This window comes from Corvus moneduloides, chromosome 3 (genome assembly GCF_009650955.1).
Source record: "Corvus moneduloides isolate bCorMon1 chromosome 3, bCorMon1.pri, whole genome shotgun sequence".
Taxonomy (NCBI): domain Eukaryota; kingdom Metazoa; phylum Chordata; class Aves; order Passeriformes; family Corvidae; genus Corvus; species Corvus moneduloides.
This window is the reverse complement of record NC_045478.1, coordinates 27,733,991-27,751,626: the sequence shown is the minus strand read 5'-3', so window position 1 is coordinate 27,751,626 and position 17,636 is coordinate 27,733,991. Positions and strand designations below refer to the sequence as shown.

At 39.5% G+C, this 17,636-nt stretch overlaps 1 long non-coding RNA gene across 1 annotated transcript; it reads right to left on the bottom strand.

Annotated features, from left to right (window-relative positions):
- Positions 1 to 14: 14 nt before the first annotated feature.
- LOC116442096 lies at positions 15 to 7,540 on the bottom strand. Its single transcript, XR_004239377.1, has 2 exons — positions 6,943 to 7,540; positions 15 to 974 (listed from the first exon to the last, which is right to left on the bottom strand). It is a non-coding gene; the product is annotated as an uncharacterized LOC116442096 (long non-coding RNA).
- Between the last annotated feature and the right edge of the window lie 10,096 nt (positions 7,541 to 17,636).

Here is a 17,636-nt window from a genome sequence, read left to right as displayed (position 1 = left end):
ACTGCAGCACTTGCTATTTTTGCCGCTGTGTTGGCCATTTTGCTGCATCTGAGGTTATGTTGTTTTATGCCCCTGCCACAAAATGCCACTTACTTGCTAATTTTCCCCTACCCAAGAAGTTGGTTAATGATCTTGCAAGAAGTTCGGACCGTAAAGGTCTGGGAAATCAGAACTGGCATACAGTTTCTGCCAATAAAAGTGAGGAAAATCAGTGGTTTAGGCTGGCAAGTTCTTAAGAGCAACAAAAGGATTATGGATCAGGACACGCACTAGTCCCGTGTTTGTGGGCAACACCTGGGACATTCCCGAGAGATCTGACCGCAGCTTTAACAAACACTGCCCTGGAAGCCGGCCTGGAACTGCAGCCTGCCTCTGTACTAGCAGATTAAACGTGGTGCTGAGCTCACCTGAGGCGGGATAATCCACTCCACCTTCAAACACAAGGTGGCCACATCCAAACTGCCTACAGTGCATAATCCTATGCTCGTGCTAATTCTCAAACTATGGCATCTCCTCTTTGGCCTGAGCCAAACCTCTGCCACTGCAATACCTGAACGTTTTAGCAGGATAGAAAGTCAAGTTTCATTCTCCAGGACATCTCTGTAATTTTCCAGGGGAAAGCATGCTATTGATATATTTTTATGCATTCATATTTTTGTAATATTTAACCGAAATCAAGTTCATATCTTTTTATATATACTAAAAAAACTTTAACCCGAAGCAACGTTTTTTTCAAATACCCACTGCTCATCCCACACAATTTCTTCCGTTCACCACCTGGCTGCAGCATGAGCTGCTTAGGAGTAAGGAGCGCCTCCGCCAAAATCCTCCTAATATTTGCAAGAAGGCGGAGTTTTTGCCTTTGACCAGTGTGTTAACACTCTTGAGATCTTACAGAGACTGGCAATGCACTGTCCAGGGCAGGTCAAGGACTTCCATCAGTTCCCACATTTGCTTGGAGTGCTGTATCCAGCCTGGACCAGAGGGGGAGAAGTGTGACAATGCTGAGGAGCACAGCAGACACCAGAGTTACTTTTCATTTTAATTTCTACTCATGTTTTAGGTTTTGGCACATAAACAGCACCACACCTTTGGAAACCACGGTGTGCAGTTTGCTGTCCGTCACTAATTCCACTGAGCCACGTCCTGCTGATTTTTGACAGGTCAGCAGCTATGTATACATCTGTTTTCTTTTGTTTGTTTTACTCCTAGGGTTTTTTTCCTTTCTTGCTGAATACTAAACCCCAGATTGTCTGTAGTTAGGTGAAGATCTACCCTGTTTGTTTGGTTTTTTTAAATTCAGTTTACTCGTGACACTAACAGCATTGCAAAAAGTGATACATAAAAATAATTCAGCAGAAATTAAGAATCAAAATTAACATCTCTGTTACTAGACTTAATTAGTGTATTACTAGACTTAAATAAAACTTACGATGCAAGACCTTACCCTTTCACACAAAAATAATTTTCTTGGGAAAAGAAAATAGACAAGTGAAACCCCCCCAAAATTCAAAACTCAAACTTTCTTCCTGATGCATCTGTTGAAACCTACAGATGGTAATATTTCTCACTATATTTTGGTTACTTTTTTCTAAATATATTTTCACTACTCCCACAGTAACACTACCACTGGGGGCTGATTTTTTAAGCACTTTTTAAGAGAATAATTGATGTTGTAACAACCCACCTCACAAATGTTTTACAACAACATCCATATGCTCAGCTGTCAACTGTCCCCATCATGCCATGCAAACAGTCAAATTCAGCACATCCCAAACTGTTCTGCTACTTAATTTATGCACTTTTGGGAGGAAAGGGTTAAAAGTGGAAGAAGGGCAAGGAGGAGGAGGAGGATGGTAGATTCACTCAAGTGACCTTGCATCTGGGAATGTCAGGGTGCGGAGAATAAAAGTGTGGGGAGCCCCTATGGCTGTTTATACTCTGTTTTGAGAAGCATTTCTGTGAACAGATAACGGTGTTTTGAGAGACTTGGAGGCACTCTCACGGACATGCTTCAGCTCCTTGGTTTTGGGAGAGAGGGCTCAGAGATCATAAAAAAACCCCAGAGGAGATCACAGCATGTTGGTAAACTACAAATGCACGGACCCTTGATAAATAGGTGCAAGCAGCAGGCCTGCCTTTCCACTCAGATGGACTGAGCCTAACAGTGCTTGCCTTTCTGCTTGTGTGTCTCTGCCAGGGTGTTGCCTTGGGATCTTCCAGTTAGCGAGGTAAGGCAATAAATTTACCCTCTGCATTTTAACTGTGGTTTTGTGCTTGTTCCAGCTGCCTGCCTGTGTCAACACAGATACACAACACACACACACAAAATCCTTGTTTGCACTAAATATGTATCATTGCAGAGTTGTTACTCCCACTTTTGTTATATTAACTAGCAGAGTGCCTAACGCTAATCTGCCAGAGCCCAGTTGTTCTCTATTTGTTTAACTACATCTGCTAATAAAAGGGTAAATGTGGTGATGCTTATATGTAGTCTCTCTTTCAAACCCCTTTCATCCCTCATGTCTGGGATGTTTGGATCTGTATGGATGGCAATGATTAGCACAAAATGTCCCTTCTCTGCTTTGGGCTCCCTTTTCAGCTCTTATTGTTAACTGACAATCTTACTTACTGCATGTATCATCAGCCTGATTGACTTATCATATAATTCTGTCTTCAAATATATTGTATTAATATCTTGGAGTTTTAGTGTTTTCACCTCTTAAAATGTTCTTCTTGAATAATTTTTTAACTTTTGTTTGTTCGAAATATTTATTTACATATTTTCCCCTTGTCTAACTCTATTCCTTTACTGATCTGACTTTTTCAGAAATCTTTTCTTGTAATATCTTTGTGTAATTCCTAGCCCAATTCCTATTTATTTTTTCTGTTTCACAGTTCTCCATTTTTTTTATTACTTCTTTAAATGTTTGACATCCAGGTTACACCTGGATTTCAGTTCTGACCACAATGCACAGATACCTCTGTACTTACTATAAATAGCAGGGTAAATGTTCTGAGCTGGCCTTTAAATTCCTTGGGTTCTGAAGTGAGTAAAGCATGAATCATGCAGTGAAGAAAGTTCAGAGGGCTGCTTTAGCTGGAATATGCTCTCAGCATTAATTTATTTAAGTGGAGAGTTACATAGTCACATCCCTTGGGACACTCTGAATCTCTCTGGCTCCACTTACATATGCCTCACAAATCCTAGATTTATTCCCCAAATCCTCTGTCCAAGACTCTAGTGCAGGGGCAGAGAAAATCTAGATACATCTTTACAATCTCCTTAAATTTATCCTGACAGGCAGGTCTGTCATTCACCTCTGCCTCTCGCTGCATGCATCTTCTTCAGTATGTTTAGACTGCTGTAGCAAATACTTTCATTGCATTTTTCTTCTGTTATATATAATATTTTTGATTCCTTAATTTTATATAATATATATATATCATTTTATATATAATATAATTTTTCAGGGTACATATAGAGGCAAAATCTGCGCTGTCCCTGCACTAGGCTTTTTTCAAAAGGATGTTATCTTTGTATTTCCTTATAAGATGCTCCATGTACTTGAAATAATTTTGTTTGCCATGCTGGGGCTTGGGGGAGAGGAGGAGTTGACTTTTTGTTTTCTCTTGTTAATCTTCCTCTGGTAACTTTTGAGCATTGAATCAATGTTAAAGAGAGGGGTTGAAGTATCAAAGATAAGATGCACTCATATATCTGAGAAATTAGATCTGAGTAAAGAAAAGAGAGGCAGGTTCATATTTCTACCATGGAAAAGAAAAACAGAACTCGATCTTTTTTGTGTGTGGAGCAGCAGCAACAAGACAATTAACAGAAACATGCTGGCCAGTCAGCATAAATACAGCTTGAGCTCAGCCACCACTCCATTGTCTCCAAACAGACGGGAAGGTTTGAAATATCCAGAATCAGGACCAAGAAATTAGAATTCATTTCTAGACTTAATCTGCTGCATAAGGATCTCCTTCTTCTTCTTTCTAGTATGTCTATCTTTATCATAATTAAATTGTGAGCTTCTGAAACACACATAGAAGTTTTTCAAGGTCTGTCTATTTGAAGGGATACTGATGTTTTCTTTTCTTGGATTTTTATTACCACTAAACTAATTTACAAGAAGAAAATGCTTTTGTGACATATAACATTTAGGATTTACTGCATTTCTAATACTCTCCTGAGAATAATCAAATTTCTACCTGTATAGCAATGAAGAATAAGATGTTTTCGTATCAAGTAATCTGTAGGTAATTGAAACATTTCATTAACCCCAAAAGTATTGCTATCCAACATAAGAACTAGACATAGCTATGTAATTAGGATTTTTAACTTTTTTTTAATCAGGTAAAGAATTATTTGTCAGGATTCAGAATAATACAAGAAAACAAAGTTTAAAATATTTTTACAAGGAAAATCTCTTATTGTCTGAAAAGTTTTAAGTATTATTCTGTCTCACTTAAAAGAAACCCACTTCAGTTGAAGGATTTTGTTCAGCCTTTTTGTTGTTTGATTAGGGGTATTTTATAATAGAGACTTGGCCAGGAAGACTTCCTGGTTTAAGCCCATGACTTGATGATGAAAAAATGTCCTGTTCAGTCCTGACACATACTGAGTGTTCAAATACTCAGCCACTTTGTAAAACAGTCTGCAAAATTCCAACCTAACTGTAAGTAATCAGCCTCATTCCAATTGCTAAGAAATCTTCATGTTAGACTTACTCAGAGCACTTCCATCATTGCAAGTGAAACCCCCCAAAATAAACATTGGGGTGGGATTTAGTCTGCCTAATCTAGCCACTAAACCTGCACCTACCTTTTAAGCTCTTCTTTTAAAGGGAATAGTGTTCCAGAGAATACTTGGAAAGAGGTAGGTATCCTGCAGGCCTCCGAAAGGACATCTAGACTGCCTAAATTTAGGTGCCTACATAGCTGATTTGTTTTCCCTCAAATTTGTTTGGCTTTTTTACTTGCTTGTTCTGTGGGTTTAGGGTTTGTGGTCTTTTTTCAAATATGAGTGATGTTCAGGAGTGGAAACTTAAATATTTTTGCAAATTAGGGGAAAGAAGTCTCCCTTGCATATAATACGAGGTCCTCTTCCCCATTAGGAATAGATTCCAGCATAAGGAGTTAGAGATAACTTACATTACTTATGTAAGCAAAATTCCAATTAATTGAAAGTCGCCTAAGCAAGACATATGAGATGAAGATGATTAATAAACATACCAGCCAATTCTTGAGCCACCTTCCTACTGTAAACTAAATATATTACTTTGTCTTAGTTCATATTATTTTGCCTTTGTGTTACTTTTGTCATGCTCTGTAATTTCCTTTGGCTGGAACTTTGTGGAACTTGAGCTAAAGAAGTAAAACTGAGTAGGAAAAGTTCCAGTTAAGGCTCCTCTCCCCATTAAGTATTGTCTAAAACTGCACTGGTTTCACCAGAAGCAGAATATAGCCTCAGAATATAAAACCCCAACCCCATCCACCAGCACTGTGGAAATCAATTCCTACTGTAATGCTCCTTAAAATTCAGGGCTTGCTGGTAAAACTGTTGATTTATTTTCAGACTACAGAGCTAGTATAACTATTGGCACCAGTATCTTGGCAGTCTTTCTTCAGCTCACCTACATGAATATGCAGAAATCTGGTACACACATTGTTATTTTGAAAACTACATGGCACGTTTGCAGAAGCTGAGACTCATCCTAATAACTTTTGAATAACCATTAAAACTGCCTACAGTTTAGCCACACTAAGTACAAGGGTTTAATATGTTTATACTTCCAATTAGAAAACCAAGTTTATCAGTTGCACGGCTATTAGCAACATATTGCTTTAAAAACCACAATTCTATTAGATATATTGAAGACTTGATATTTTTATAACAAATCTGGTAACAGCTATACAGCAACGGTGGATCACAATCTATCTAAATGAATCCAGCTGGTATACTTTGTATTTTAGGTGGTATTGATGCATGGAGTAGCAGATAGTATATAGTAGCAGATAGCATATAGTGTTACAAATGCTTTCAACAGTGGCTACGTTATCTTTATACATATTTAATTTTTAGGGACCTGTAACTTACATGGGTACCTGGATGGTATTACATACTTAAGTGCCTGCAGTTTTGCCTTCTCAATGAACTGTATACAGTTAAATATGAGTAAAAATTATGGCAGCTATGAAATTGTATACTGCATCTTGAGTATGTGTGGTGTTGCACCTTCTCATCCAACGCCATCTAATCTCATCACCCTGCAGAAGTGAACAGATGATACTCTCAGGGAACAGACAAGAGTGTTAATTTATCAACAGGCCTCTGGGTATCTTGGTTTTTGCTTTGTATACCCATGGCAGCCTACAAACTCTACACAGGGCACTGAGAAAGCCCAAGCTGTAGGAGGGGAGTACAGAGCAGGCAGTCTCAAAAAGAGAGAGACAGACACAGGTGTCCTCAGAAGTATGCTGGTTACACTGCCATCCTTAGCTCCTAAGTCACCCCATCTGCCCATTCCAGTTCACTTAGCACAACTCAGTCCACTCTGACAGTTTCTGGGCCCCAGGAACTCATGAAGCTCATTTCCACTCTGGTCCCATCCATATGTGTGTGCGTGTGTGTGTGTGTGTGTGTCTCCCCATATTTCCTTCTCCTGCTTTGTCTTCTCCATAGGCAGCACTTGGGTTACTGCCTGCCCAGACCGCCCAGTTCCAAGCATGTGCAGGCATCCCTCACTTGCAGGCAGCAGTAATACAGTAGTCAGAGTGAGAGTAGTAATGCCAGCAGCCTGGTGTCCTGGATCACACCACCACAGTCCACTTCTTGCCCTCCCTCACGGCCCCACAGCCAGTCCTATTTCTTCCCACACTTCTTTTCATCAGCATCACACTTACTAACCAGCTGATTCTGCATCTCCAGGCACTCACCTTCAGCAGCTGCAGATGAAGTGATCTAGACCCTGTTCTTCACTATGGCTCCACCTCAGCCTAGCTATCCAAGGAGTTTACAGTGTCTGAGGAGGAGAAGAAGACCTCCCATCTCCCAGCCTTCTGCCCCTCCAAATGTAGGCATATGCTAAGTAGGCAACAGCGACGCCTTCCCGACGCTGTCTCCTGACAGTACTGAAATTCAAAGGAACTCATCAGACAAAAAAGGGCTTTTCTGAACATTCAATTATGTTATGTGTAAAAAGCAGAGAGAGGGTAATGACATTTTAGATAATTAAAAATACATTTTCTCTTACAAATTATTGGTGTTGGAGGCAAAAGACTACCCTAATTTCTCATTGCATTTATCCTTCTTCATAATGTTTTACTTCAGTGATTTTTATTGAGCATTTTCCTGAGTTTGGTGTAAAAATATATGCATTCCCTCATAAGGTTTCTGTCTCCCTCAGTAAACTGAAGTTGGATTCACTAACTTCTTTTTTTAAGGTTGCTATGACAGACTCTTCGAAGTTCAAGGGTAATAGTCTGAATATTGATGAGTTTTCACTAGCAGCCAAAGAAAAGACCAGGAACTCATTCTTCCTGATATTTTTGATCTTCAAACAAACTGAAAAAAATGTCTGGCTGAGATTTTGCTAGACCAACCAAATTTTTATATCAATTTGGTTTGGTTGTTGGGACTCTCTACTAGCCTGTTTGTCAGCCACAGTTTTACTTTGAGATTTTCTTTTCCATGCTGCTTAGGACTGAGAAGACAGTTGGCTAGTATCTTTGGATATCTGTAAAAACTACTTCAAAATGAGATAGCTCTGGAAATTCAACAGTACAATTTCTATGTTGTTTTTGTGATTGACAGATCATTTTCCATCAGTGTCTATTTTAAGTTGTGCTCTAATGATGACAGATTGACTGTAAGGTGCTTACTTGTGGTCTACAGAAAGAGACTGACCACACAATTAGAAAAAGTAGAATATGGTCTATGATTTAATTTTTCTGCTTTGTTTTTTTTTTTTTTTTAATTAGGCTTTATAGCCAGAAGGAAATATATTTAAATTTCCTATATATAACAGGTCATAGAATTCATCCACTGTATGGACCCGTACAATTGAAATTGGTCTAAAATATCTGGTTCAGGAAAGAGTGGATCTTGGGATCTTTCAGTTAAACTCCAATCCAGATTTTCTGGAGAAAAACTTGAAGTAAAAGGAAGATCTGGTTGTGCCAAAACTTAGTAAAGTTCTTGTGCTGTGGTCACAAGAACATGGAACATATATCTGAAATTTGCAGCAAGACATTGCAAACAGCCCTTCAGATCAGTAATTATTTATCCACATATGATAGCAAGACTGGGGTTGGTAGAGACCCCTATTTATTTTCCTTATATTTACCAAAATGTAAGGGTTTTTTTCCTGCAGTCAGGCTGTAACATGTTACAAAGTAAAATTTTATTGTCTTGTTGCTTTTAAGTAGTCTTTCTTAAGTATAAATTGCTTTCCTCTCCTGCTTGCAACAGAAGACTTACAGTAGGCAGGCCCAGTAAACACAGAGGCAGAATATTTCCACAGTGATCTGTACAAAGAAGTTCCAAAGTTGTCTGTATGTTTTTCAGTTGTTCTTTTGCTTTTATTGGTGCTAGTTAGTTCCAAATTTCTTGCCTTATTTTCCTCCTTATGAATGTGAACATAGATTTAGTTTTTCTGTCTACATTGACATGATCTCAGCCTAACAGTACATTATGGGAAGCTGGAAGATTTATTGGCAGAAAAGATCCTGTTGGAAAAAAATCTGGGTAGTGGTAATTGGAGAGTGAGTCAGTGTCTGGAGTCCAGCTGTGCTTACTACTCAAGCCTGACTAGAGCTGACTTACTCAGATTTCTTCAACTATCTGAAACTGGCTTTTTTACAAAAAAGTAAAGGAATAGACTTTATATATGCTGGATACATTTTTGGCTGAGAACATTTGTATAAAGGCAGCAAATTATCTTTCTTCCTTCTTGTTGTTGCTAGTATTGCAGTGGCATACAAGAGCCACGCTCTTGGAGAAGCAATTAATTATACACGCACAAACCGGCATGTCTGAAAGACGGTGTGGCATCAACAGCTCAAAATGCACCAAAAATATTTTGATAGGCCATCAGTTCTGTGACTAATATTGCAAAAAAACCTGCATCCTGACCCTGGGAGGCAAAGCTTTGTTATTTCTTATTGCATGCATTTACAGTGGTTGAAGCTTAAGAAGCACAAAACTGTTCCTGGTTGGTGATATTTTAATTGCCAGACTGTATTATGAGGCTTGCTTCACCAACATCCGAAACACTGATGTTCTAACCTTTAAACAATGCATAATTTTGAGGCAAATGGCATTTAAATGTCCTTACAGAATACTGCCAAACTAAATAGTGAATTTAAAGCAGATTTTATAAAATTAACGTCTTAAAAATAATTTTTATCGTAATTTTTATCTTTTTTTGCCATACTAATAATGAGTTACTTATAAGTTCTTCACAGATTAAAGTATGAACCTCAGTGTTACAGGGGATATTTGTCACCTAATCTTGTTGCCAAGACTGAAAGAAAGGACCCAATTGTAAATCATTTACATATTTTAATTTCTTTACACTTTAATAATTCCTGAAAGTTTTGAAATATAATTAAGCATTTTTCATTTTTTTTACATAAGATTCATGAAAATGAACATTTAAAGCAAAAGAAATAGTACAGACAAGCTATTACAATTTTGGACTACAGACACATAGGCCAGGATGAAAACAACAGTACAACAGGAGCCACAAAAAAAGTCAGGACTGAAATTTCTGAAAAAAAAAAAATCTATCAGACACCGAGATTCTCATTTCAAACAGCAAAAGCCTTTGACAGTCAGCTGAAAGAACATTTTCAGGCAACACTCACATTCAGGCTGAAATTTTGCCAGCAGTACGGTATCTAAAACAGTTTCAGCTCATATTAAAATCTGGTGTGGTTGACCAGTTTCTTATCTGTTTTTGGCTTATTCCTTGCAATTATAATTGTAACTAAGTAGCCCAAAATTTCAGGAGAGTAAACCTGACAAAATAGTGTGTCTTGTATTTGTTACAGGTGTTTATAACACTATTTCTGGGGTTTCAGATTGACTTGAGAATTTAAATAAACTAAAAACAGAGGAGAAAAAATAACAAGTCATGTTACCCGTTCCTCTCTGTCCCCATTACTCCGCACAGATGTTTCAAAACTATTCATTTCAGCTCTGTGTAGCTATTAAGCTAGCAGTGTCTGCTGGGGTGTAGAGGATTGGATTTCTGAGTAGCTTTGTTCCAGATGGGAATACAGAGTGACCTATTCAGTCTGCAGGAACAGGTCACTGGATAAAAAAGATCTCCCTGAAGTATCTGGGACTTGGAATAATTCCTAAACTCTCTATACCATTAGAAGTACGGCATCCATTCTATATTCAGGTTTTTTATGGATCACCATTTTTTCTTTCCCCTAGCTTGCCTACAGTTCACACACCTCTGCTCCATTTCACACACAGCCTCACCTTCTTCCCCATTTGTGTCTCCTAGGTCCTCCTTATCTTCCTCACTGCCTGAAGATCCCAGTACGTGTGAGCATAGCCTGCACGCTGCGTAGTTAAGTGGTGGCTATCAAAAGTGACAGATCATTTCAGTCTTGCCCCTGGGTGAACATACATCTAGGTCTCTTTCTTCTACTTCAACTGTCAGTTTTAAGGCATGTTGAATGTTTACCATCTCCAAGATGTTTATCTATAGATACTAATTGAAATTTACCATTACCAGCTGCCCATTCAAACAGAAAATTCTGCCGCTGCTGTTGTATTTGCAACAGCCTGCAAAGGCAGCCAGCAGAGATCAACCACATGGACAGCATTTGCCACTCAAATAGTGGGTCCCTGTCTTCACCGCAAAATGTCACATGGAACGGGGACAATGCTGGTAAGCTAATATGGTGCCTATCTTGCAAATTACAGCACATTGTTTCTGATAAAAAATAAGACTTTTTGTCATGATATTTCTTTCTCAGTTCTCTTATATCTTAGAGAAGAAGGTAGTTTATTGTAAGGTCCTTAAGAATTATGACTATCAGAATTCAGTTGTATAGAGCTTCTGAACAGTTTATCCTCTTTTATTTCCTTAATTTGCCTGTCTGCAACTCTTTAGGAGTTTCATCCAAGATATCCAGATGTCCCAGCTATCTCAGAATAGTGCAGATGCTGCTGCTCTGAAGGCAGTGCTCAAGAAAGTAGAAAAGTACACAGGAATTTTAGTCCTTAGCACCACCTGTATATGTTAGCCTAGAATTTTCCAGGTTTCATAGGAAAAGTCTTTCCCGATTTTCATGAAGGCATTTCCTTCATTACTCTTATATGAATATAAAAATAATAAATAATATCTTCTGATTGTAGGGAGGCAAAGAGGAAAGTGAGAAGTCACATAAAAATAAAGAGGATCAAATGGTTCTGAAATTCTCTAAATGAGAAATAAGGGGGCTCCCTGGATGTGAGTCAAGGTTAACTTGATCCAGTCAGTTGGCTTTCATAGGCAACATTTTTGCATCACTGTAATTATTCTACCTTGAAGGCAGCTTTAAGTACTACAAATTCACACATGAAAGAAAGCATTTAATGACTGAGTCCTTTTTCTAAGTAACAAAAACATGTCCTCTTGACATTTTTCTTTCAAAAAAAGTTTGAGCTATGTGATGTTTTAGGAGAGAAATCAGTTTTGTCTATTTTTCAAATGCAAGAGAGACAAGCTCTAAAGGCAAAGTCAACATAATAAATATAAAATATAATAAATAACTCCTACCAATGCTAAGGAGACTGATAACCAGTCATGAGACAAAGAGCCTTGGCACTGAAATAAATCTAAAGCAAGCAAGAGGACCACCATGCACTACCACATAACTAGGACATTGGATTAAAGTGCCAATATTCTCTCATTGCCATCATCACCGAGGACATCAGTTATATAAGAATGTGACATAAATATGGGAACAGGTATTTCATTCTACAAATGAAGAAAAAGTGGGTTGTTTTCCATCTGTAGTGTTGAAAAATGAAATACTGAACAACTTGACAAAAAAGATTAGTAGCCATTGATCCGTCTTTTACAATCACTTTCTACCCCTGTCTGTTCACTAACATCAGGGCAATGCAGAGCACAGGTGGGTTTTCTTTTCACACAGATATCTTCATCTGCACAAAGTGCAGGAGCTGCAAATACAAGAGCAGCCCAAGAACCTACTTAATGTGATCTGGTTTTGACAGTGATTGGTTCCAGATGATGCAAAGGAAATTTCCACAGAAACCACGAGGTAAGCAGTCATGGAAGAACTGATGGATAAGGACAGTTTCTTCCCAAATTTACTGTTTAGCTGGTTCATGCCCTGAAAAAATGACATCTGATGCCCTTTCCAAATTCACTCCTGTCACCTCAATAATGTATATCCTGTTCAGTGAAGCCTGTCTCTTTCTTTCTGTACTCTGCTGCCTACTTCCCTCATCTCCAGGGCTTTAGCAGTCTGTGCACTAAGGATCCTCTGAGACCATGGCTGCACAGCCTCTGCTCAGACTGCAGAAAATGAGCTGAGTCCCCAGAGAAAAAAGGAAAATAAATATTCTAGGTATGGTGTGCCAGGATTATTAGCAGCTCAAGGACTCAAGAGGGAAAACATTGGCACAGGAAGGTATATAATCCTGAATTGAAACAGAGAGGAAGGCTCCTTGGCCCAGGGAGTATTCAGGAGCTTCTTGGTCATGTCATCAGTGCCATGAATGTCAGTGGAGCTGGTGGCAGGTGGCAGCTCAGCAGCCCTGGGCATCCATTGCAGGGAGCCGTGGGACAGCCTGCCTTCCCCATCGTGACTGATGCCTGGCTGGGCAGCAACAACCCTGGGTGCCATATCTGGAGCAGTGAGTATATCCTTAACCTCAGAAGTCATTAAATCCAAGCTGACTTGTGAGTCAATAAGCATTCACTTAATACCTGTAAGTTGGGCTTGTCATGCTTGTGTAGATCATGGGGTATGGACAACATGTCCAAACAATCCAACTCAAAATAGGGACCATAACAACTGATGTGCACTTATTGCTGAAACCTGCTGGACTCTTAAACTCAGTCCTTACTGAACAATCAAATCCATGGATTATGTGTTGTATAAAACACTGGTGATGACTATGTAAACTGGGAGAAATTGCACCTTTATGAGTCTGTGTTGCAGATACCTGATTGAGGCAAATATTTTTCAATGTGCTGTTTTAATCTCTGTAAACTCGCCAATTCCTACCACTCAGTTTGCTTGTACTGCAGCAATTTGACCCTTGGCATTTTCAGCAGATTCACCACAGGTCACCAGCTGCAACGTGTGTGTACAGTTTATTGAGTAGATAGCCCACAGCCATGTCTATTTTGTTTTAACAAGCATTTTTGTTCAGTTATACTGACAAAGCAGTCAGCAGGATAATATTTCATGAGGTCACCTTTTGCATGAATTTTTTTTTTTGCATTAGTAACGAGAAGTTCCACAACAGAATGTTGTTGCTAATTACGTTCACTCAGCCAATTTAACCATCTAAAGGCCAAGTCTAATTTAAGCTAATTTACTTGGCTGCCTCATTGTTTACTGCAGAGGGAGAATGGTCTCAGAGAGCAAAAGATTGCCAGTGTATTTTTGATACTTACACTATCCCAAGATGAATCACCCTCCAGGAGTCCTCCCTCTTTCTGCTGAGTACAGAGGTAGTCAAAATGAGCAAATTTTAAATGGATGCCCACCTCTGCTGTTAGGCAGTGTACTTACAAAGTTCCCTGCAGTGGACTGCAAAGAAATGGCATTACATAGACCCAGCTTGAAATCACAGTTAGCTGATGTGAATGAGTGGTTTAGGTTACTTAAAGAATACTATCAAAGGTATTAGCAAAATCAAGTGTAATATAAATTTGTAAAAGCATGACTTAAAACTTGGTGGCAAGTTTCACTCTATACTTACTATATAAATGAAGTACACAAAGGAAAATTTTGTTAGGATCAATTTACATGGAGACCAGGGTCACAAAAGGGCAAGAGGGTAAGGGAGATCCTCCCACTGAGACACAAGGCTCAGAGTTGACCCCTTACTTTCTAAACTCCTGATGGAGCCTAGGTGTGGTTGAGTCCAAACTTCACCTCAGACTTGGTCAACAGCTTATCTATAAAGGGTTTATCAACCCTTAGTAATTCACTAACAATGAATGATTCAATAGGAATTACAATAATCACAGCAGTAGCTTAACTACAAATTGGAGATGGCAACATTCACACTAAACTTGCTATAAGGTATTTACCTCCATTCATACACACACACACAACAATTATGTACAAAGGTACCTGTTAAAAATTCTCCTCAAGTTTGGTGAAATACCTCAAATAATAAAAGAGTTGGGGATGGGTATTACTAGTCCAGGCTCTGTTAACAAGGCTCCATCATCAGCTTTCAGCAATGATTCCCCAATCATCTTGAACTTGAGAGTTGGCAAGCTCTGAGAAGCATCCCACTCAGAGGGAGATGCTGCAGCCTAGGGAAACTCAAAGGGCCTCACTCAGGACTGCAGTTTATAGGGTGACAAAAGGTTTGGCTGTAATTATCTGTCAATCTCCGTCCTGGCTGCAATTACTATCCAAGATGGTAATTACTGAACTTTCCTCAGTAACACTAATACTGTTCCACTTGAGCTATGATTCAGACAAAATCATGTTCCAAGGCTATCTGTTACAAAACAGAAGTTTCTAAGGCAACAGAAGTTCTGGGAACAGACAGTGTTTCTGATAGGCTCAGGGGGAGCTTAACTGCCCAAGAGTCATTAATCAAGACCGAGGCCTAATGAGAATTCCTAAGGTCACAGAGCAGCCTGGAAAGGAGGAGGAATGCACCACCACAACTGAGGCATATTTCAGAGATGTAGGAAGAAAACTTGAAATTTTCTATTCTAAATCAAAGCCCAGGTCCCTGTCTTTTGCAGTGCTAGTTTTAAAGTTAAATGAAGTTGGTAAGCACAGAGTCTTTTGCATGGCTGTTCAGGTCAAGATATTTCAGTTTCCTTTGTGGGTTTGTTTTGGAGGGGGAGGGGGCTGGGGTGTGAAATTTCAGTAGGAGCCATCATCACCAAAAGCCCAGACCACAACTGAGGCCACAAATCTGGTTTTACAGCTGGTCATCACATTTAAGAGGGATACAAAAAAATTGGAGAGTGTAACAACAAGAATAATCAAAGATCCAAAATCAAAAATATGTAATAAAGTGGGGTTGTTTAGTAAAGGGAAGACTGGTAGGGGAGAGGGGCAACCTGATGATTTTCAAAAACCATCATGAAGGAAAAGAAATGATAAGAGCAAGGAAAATTTCAGGGTAGACATCAGGAAAAACCTTCCCTGGGTGAAGAAGTGCCTGGGAGAAATTGCCAAGTTTTCATTACTGGAGCTTATTAAAACCAAGATAAATGTCTATCAGGAATGACTTAGGCACAGGTGCTCTGTTCAAGCAAGACAGAAATACAAAAACATCCTTCAACTGTAATATTTTGTTATCTAAATTGTTTCTTATTTATAAGAAATTTATTTTATTTCAATGTTTCTTATGACAGGAACCTCATGAAGCTCAAAAAAGAAAATTGCAAAGTCCTGTACCGTGGGAAGAACAACCCCAGGCACCAGGCCCTTGAGATTAGCTCAGCTGGTGAGAGCATGATGCTAATAACACCAAGGTTGTGGGTTCACTGCCTGTATGGGCCATTCACTTAAGAGCTGGGCTCAATGATCCCTTCCAACTCAGAACATTCTGTGATTCTGTAACAAGAAGCATCTGTACCTGCTGGGGCCACCCAGGTGGGAAGCACTTTTGGATAGAAGGACCTCAGTGTCCTGCTGGGCATGAGGTTCATCACGAGCCAGCAATGTGTCCATGCCACAAGGGTGACTACTGTTATCCTGAACTAGGATGGAGGAATGCTGCTGTTAGGTAGGGCAGTGATCTTTCCCCTACTCAGCAGTGGTGAGGCCACACTTGGAGGAATATATGTCAGTTCTGGGTCCCTGCTTAGCTTCCACTAACCTCTCCAGGAATTAAGGAGTTTCATTAGCCTTCCTATGAGGAGGAAAGCTTGAAAAGTAATCCTTAAGGAAATCAAGTCTCAGGACATTCTGGGAGTGAGAGTGTATGGAATGGAGGGGGGAACAAATACAAGGCTTTTATTTTATTGCTGGGTCCCTATAGGACACACACCTTTTGTAATGGATATTGTGTCAGAATAAAAGGTTTAGTATGTGAGGGGGGTCTCAGAATAAACTTGGGCTCAAAGAACAGGTTCTTTTCACTTTCTGACAGCACAATTTGTGTTCCTGTGGACTTAGAAACAGGAAGCACAGTGTATCCCCAAATGAGCAGTACTGTTAAGAGGAATGGACTTGGAATTTGGATCTGGTAATATCCTCATGTACAAACCTTCACATTTTCAAAATAAATCTTATCTCTAATCTAGCAAAATAACCATATGCTTGGCTAAATACAATTTATAACCCAAATGATATCAGAGTGGGATTACTTTTTTCAGCCCAAATTATTTTTACAAGTCAGTCAATGGTGGGTTTCCCCATATTAGTAACTGCTACCTCTGAAGCTATGGTCTGCTTATTTAGCAGGAGTTCAGAGATTCACAGTGCAGCTCGGAGGTGAAGTGTGAGCTGTATCAATTTCAATGAGCCACTGGCAGGGAAAGTCAATCCCTCTGCTGACAGCAGCTGCAGACTGCTGCTCCTTCTGCAAGGCAAGCTGTAGTGCTCTGCCTAGTTACTGTGCCCTGCAGGGTACAGCTATGCAGTAATTTCCCCCTATTGTCAGGGATATTTTAGTTGACATCAATTTTATCAATATCTATTTTCCTTCAAAAGTTTAAGTTATATAGCTGACTCCACCAGGCATTTTAGAAAATACCTGGTGAGATCTCCCGGGATTTGTAGTAATGAGGTGTCCTGGTTTTGGCTGGGATAGAGTTAAATTTTTTCACAGTAGTTAATATGGGTTTGTGTTTTGGATTTCTGCTGAACACAGGCTTGATAACACAGGGATATTTTGCTATTGCTGAGCAGTGCTTGCACAGCGAGGCCTTTTCTGCTTCTCGTACTGCCCTGCCAGCAAGAGGCTGCGGGTATACGAGGAGCTGGGATTGAATACAGCCAGGACAGCTGGCCCCAACTGACCAAAGGGATATTCCATACCATATGGTGTCATGCTCAGCATATAAAGCTGGGGGAAGAAGGAGGAAGGGGGGACATTCAGGGTCATGGCATCTGTCTTCCCGAGTCATACATGCTTTCCTAGAGATAACTGAACACCTGCCTGAACATGGGAAGTGATCAATGAATTCCTTGCTTTGCTTTGCTTATGTGTGTGGCTTTTGCCTTCCCTGTTAAACTGTCTTTAACTCAATTCATGAGTCTTTTCACTTTTACTCTTCTGGTTCTCTCCCCCATCTCACTGGTAGGGGGGGTGAGTGTGTTGCATGGGGCTGAGTGTGCACACAGAGCCCTGCTGCAAAGTTTCTCTTGGGCCTCCATCTTTCATCTTTTTCTGTCCAACTTTTCTAAGATCAAGGTCACAAACAAACTTTAGTGTTTGCCTAATC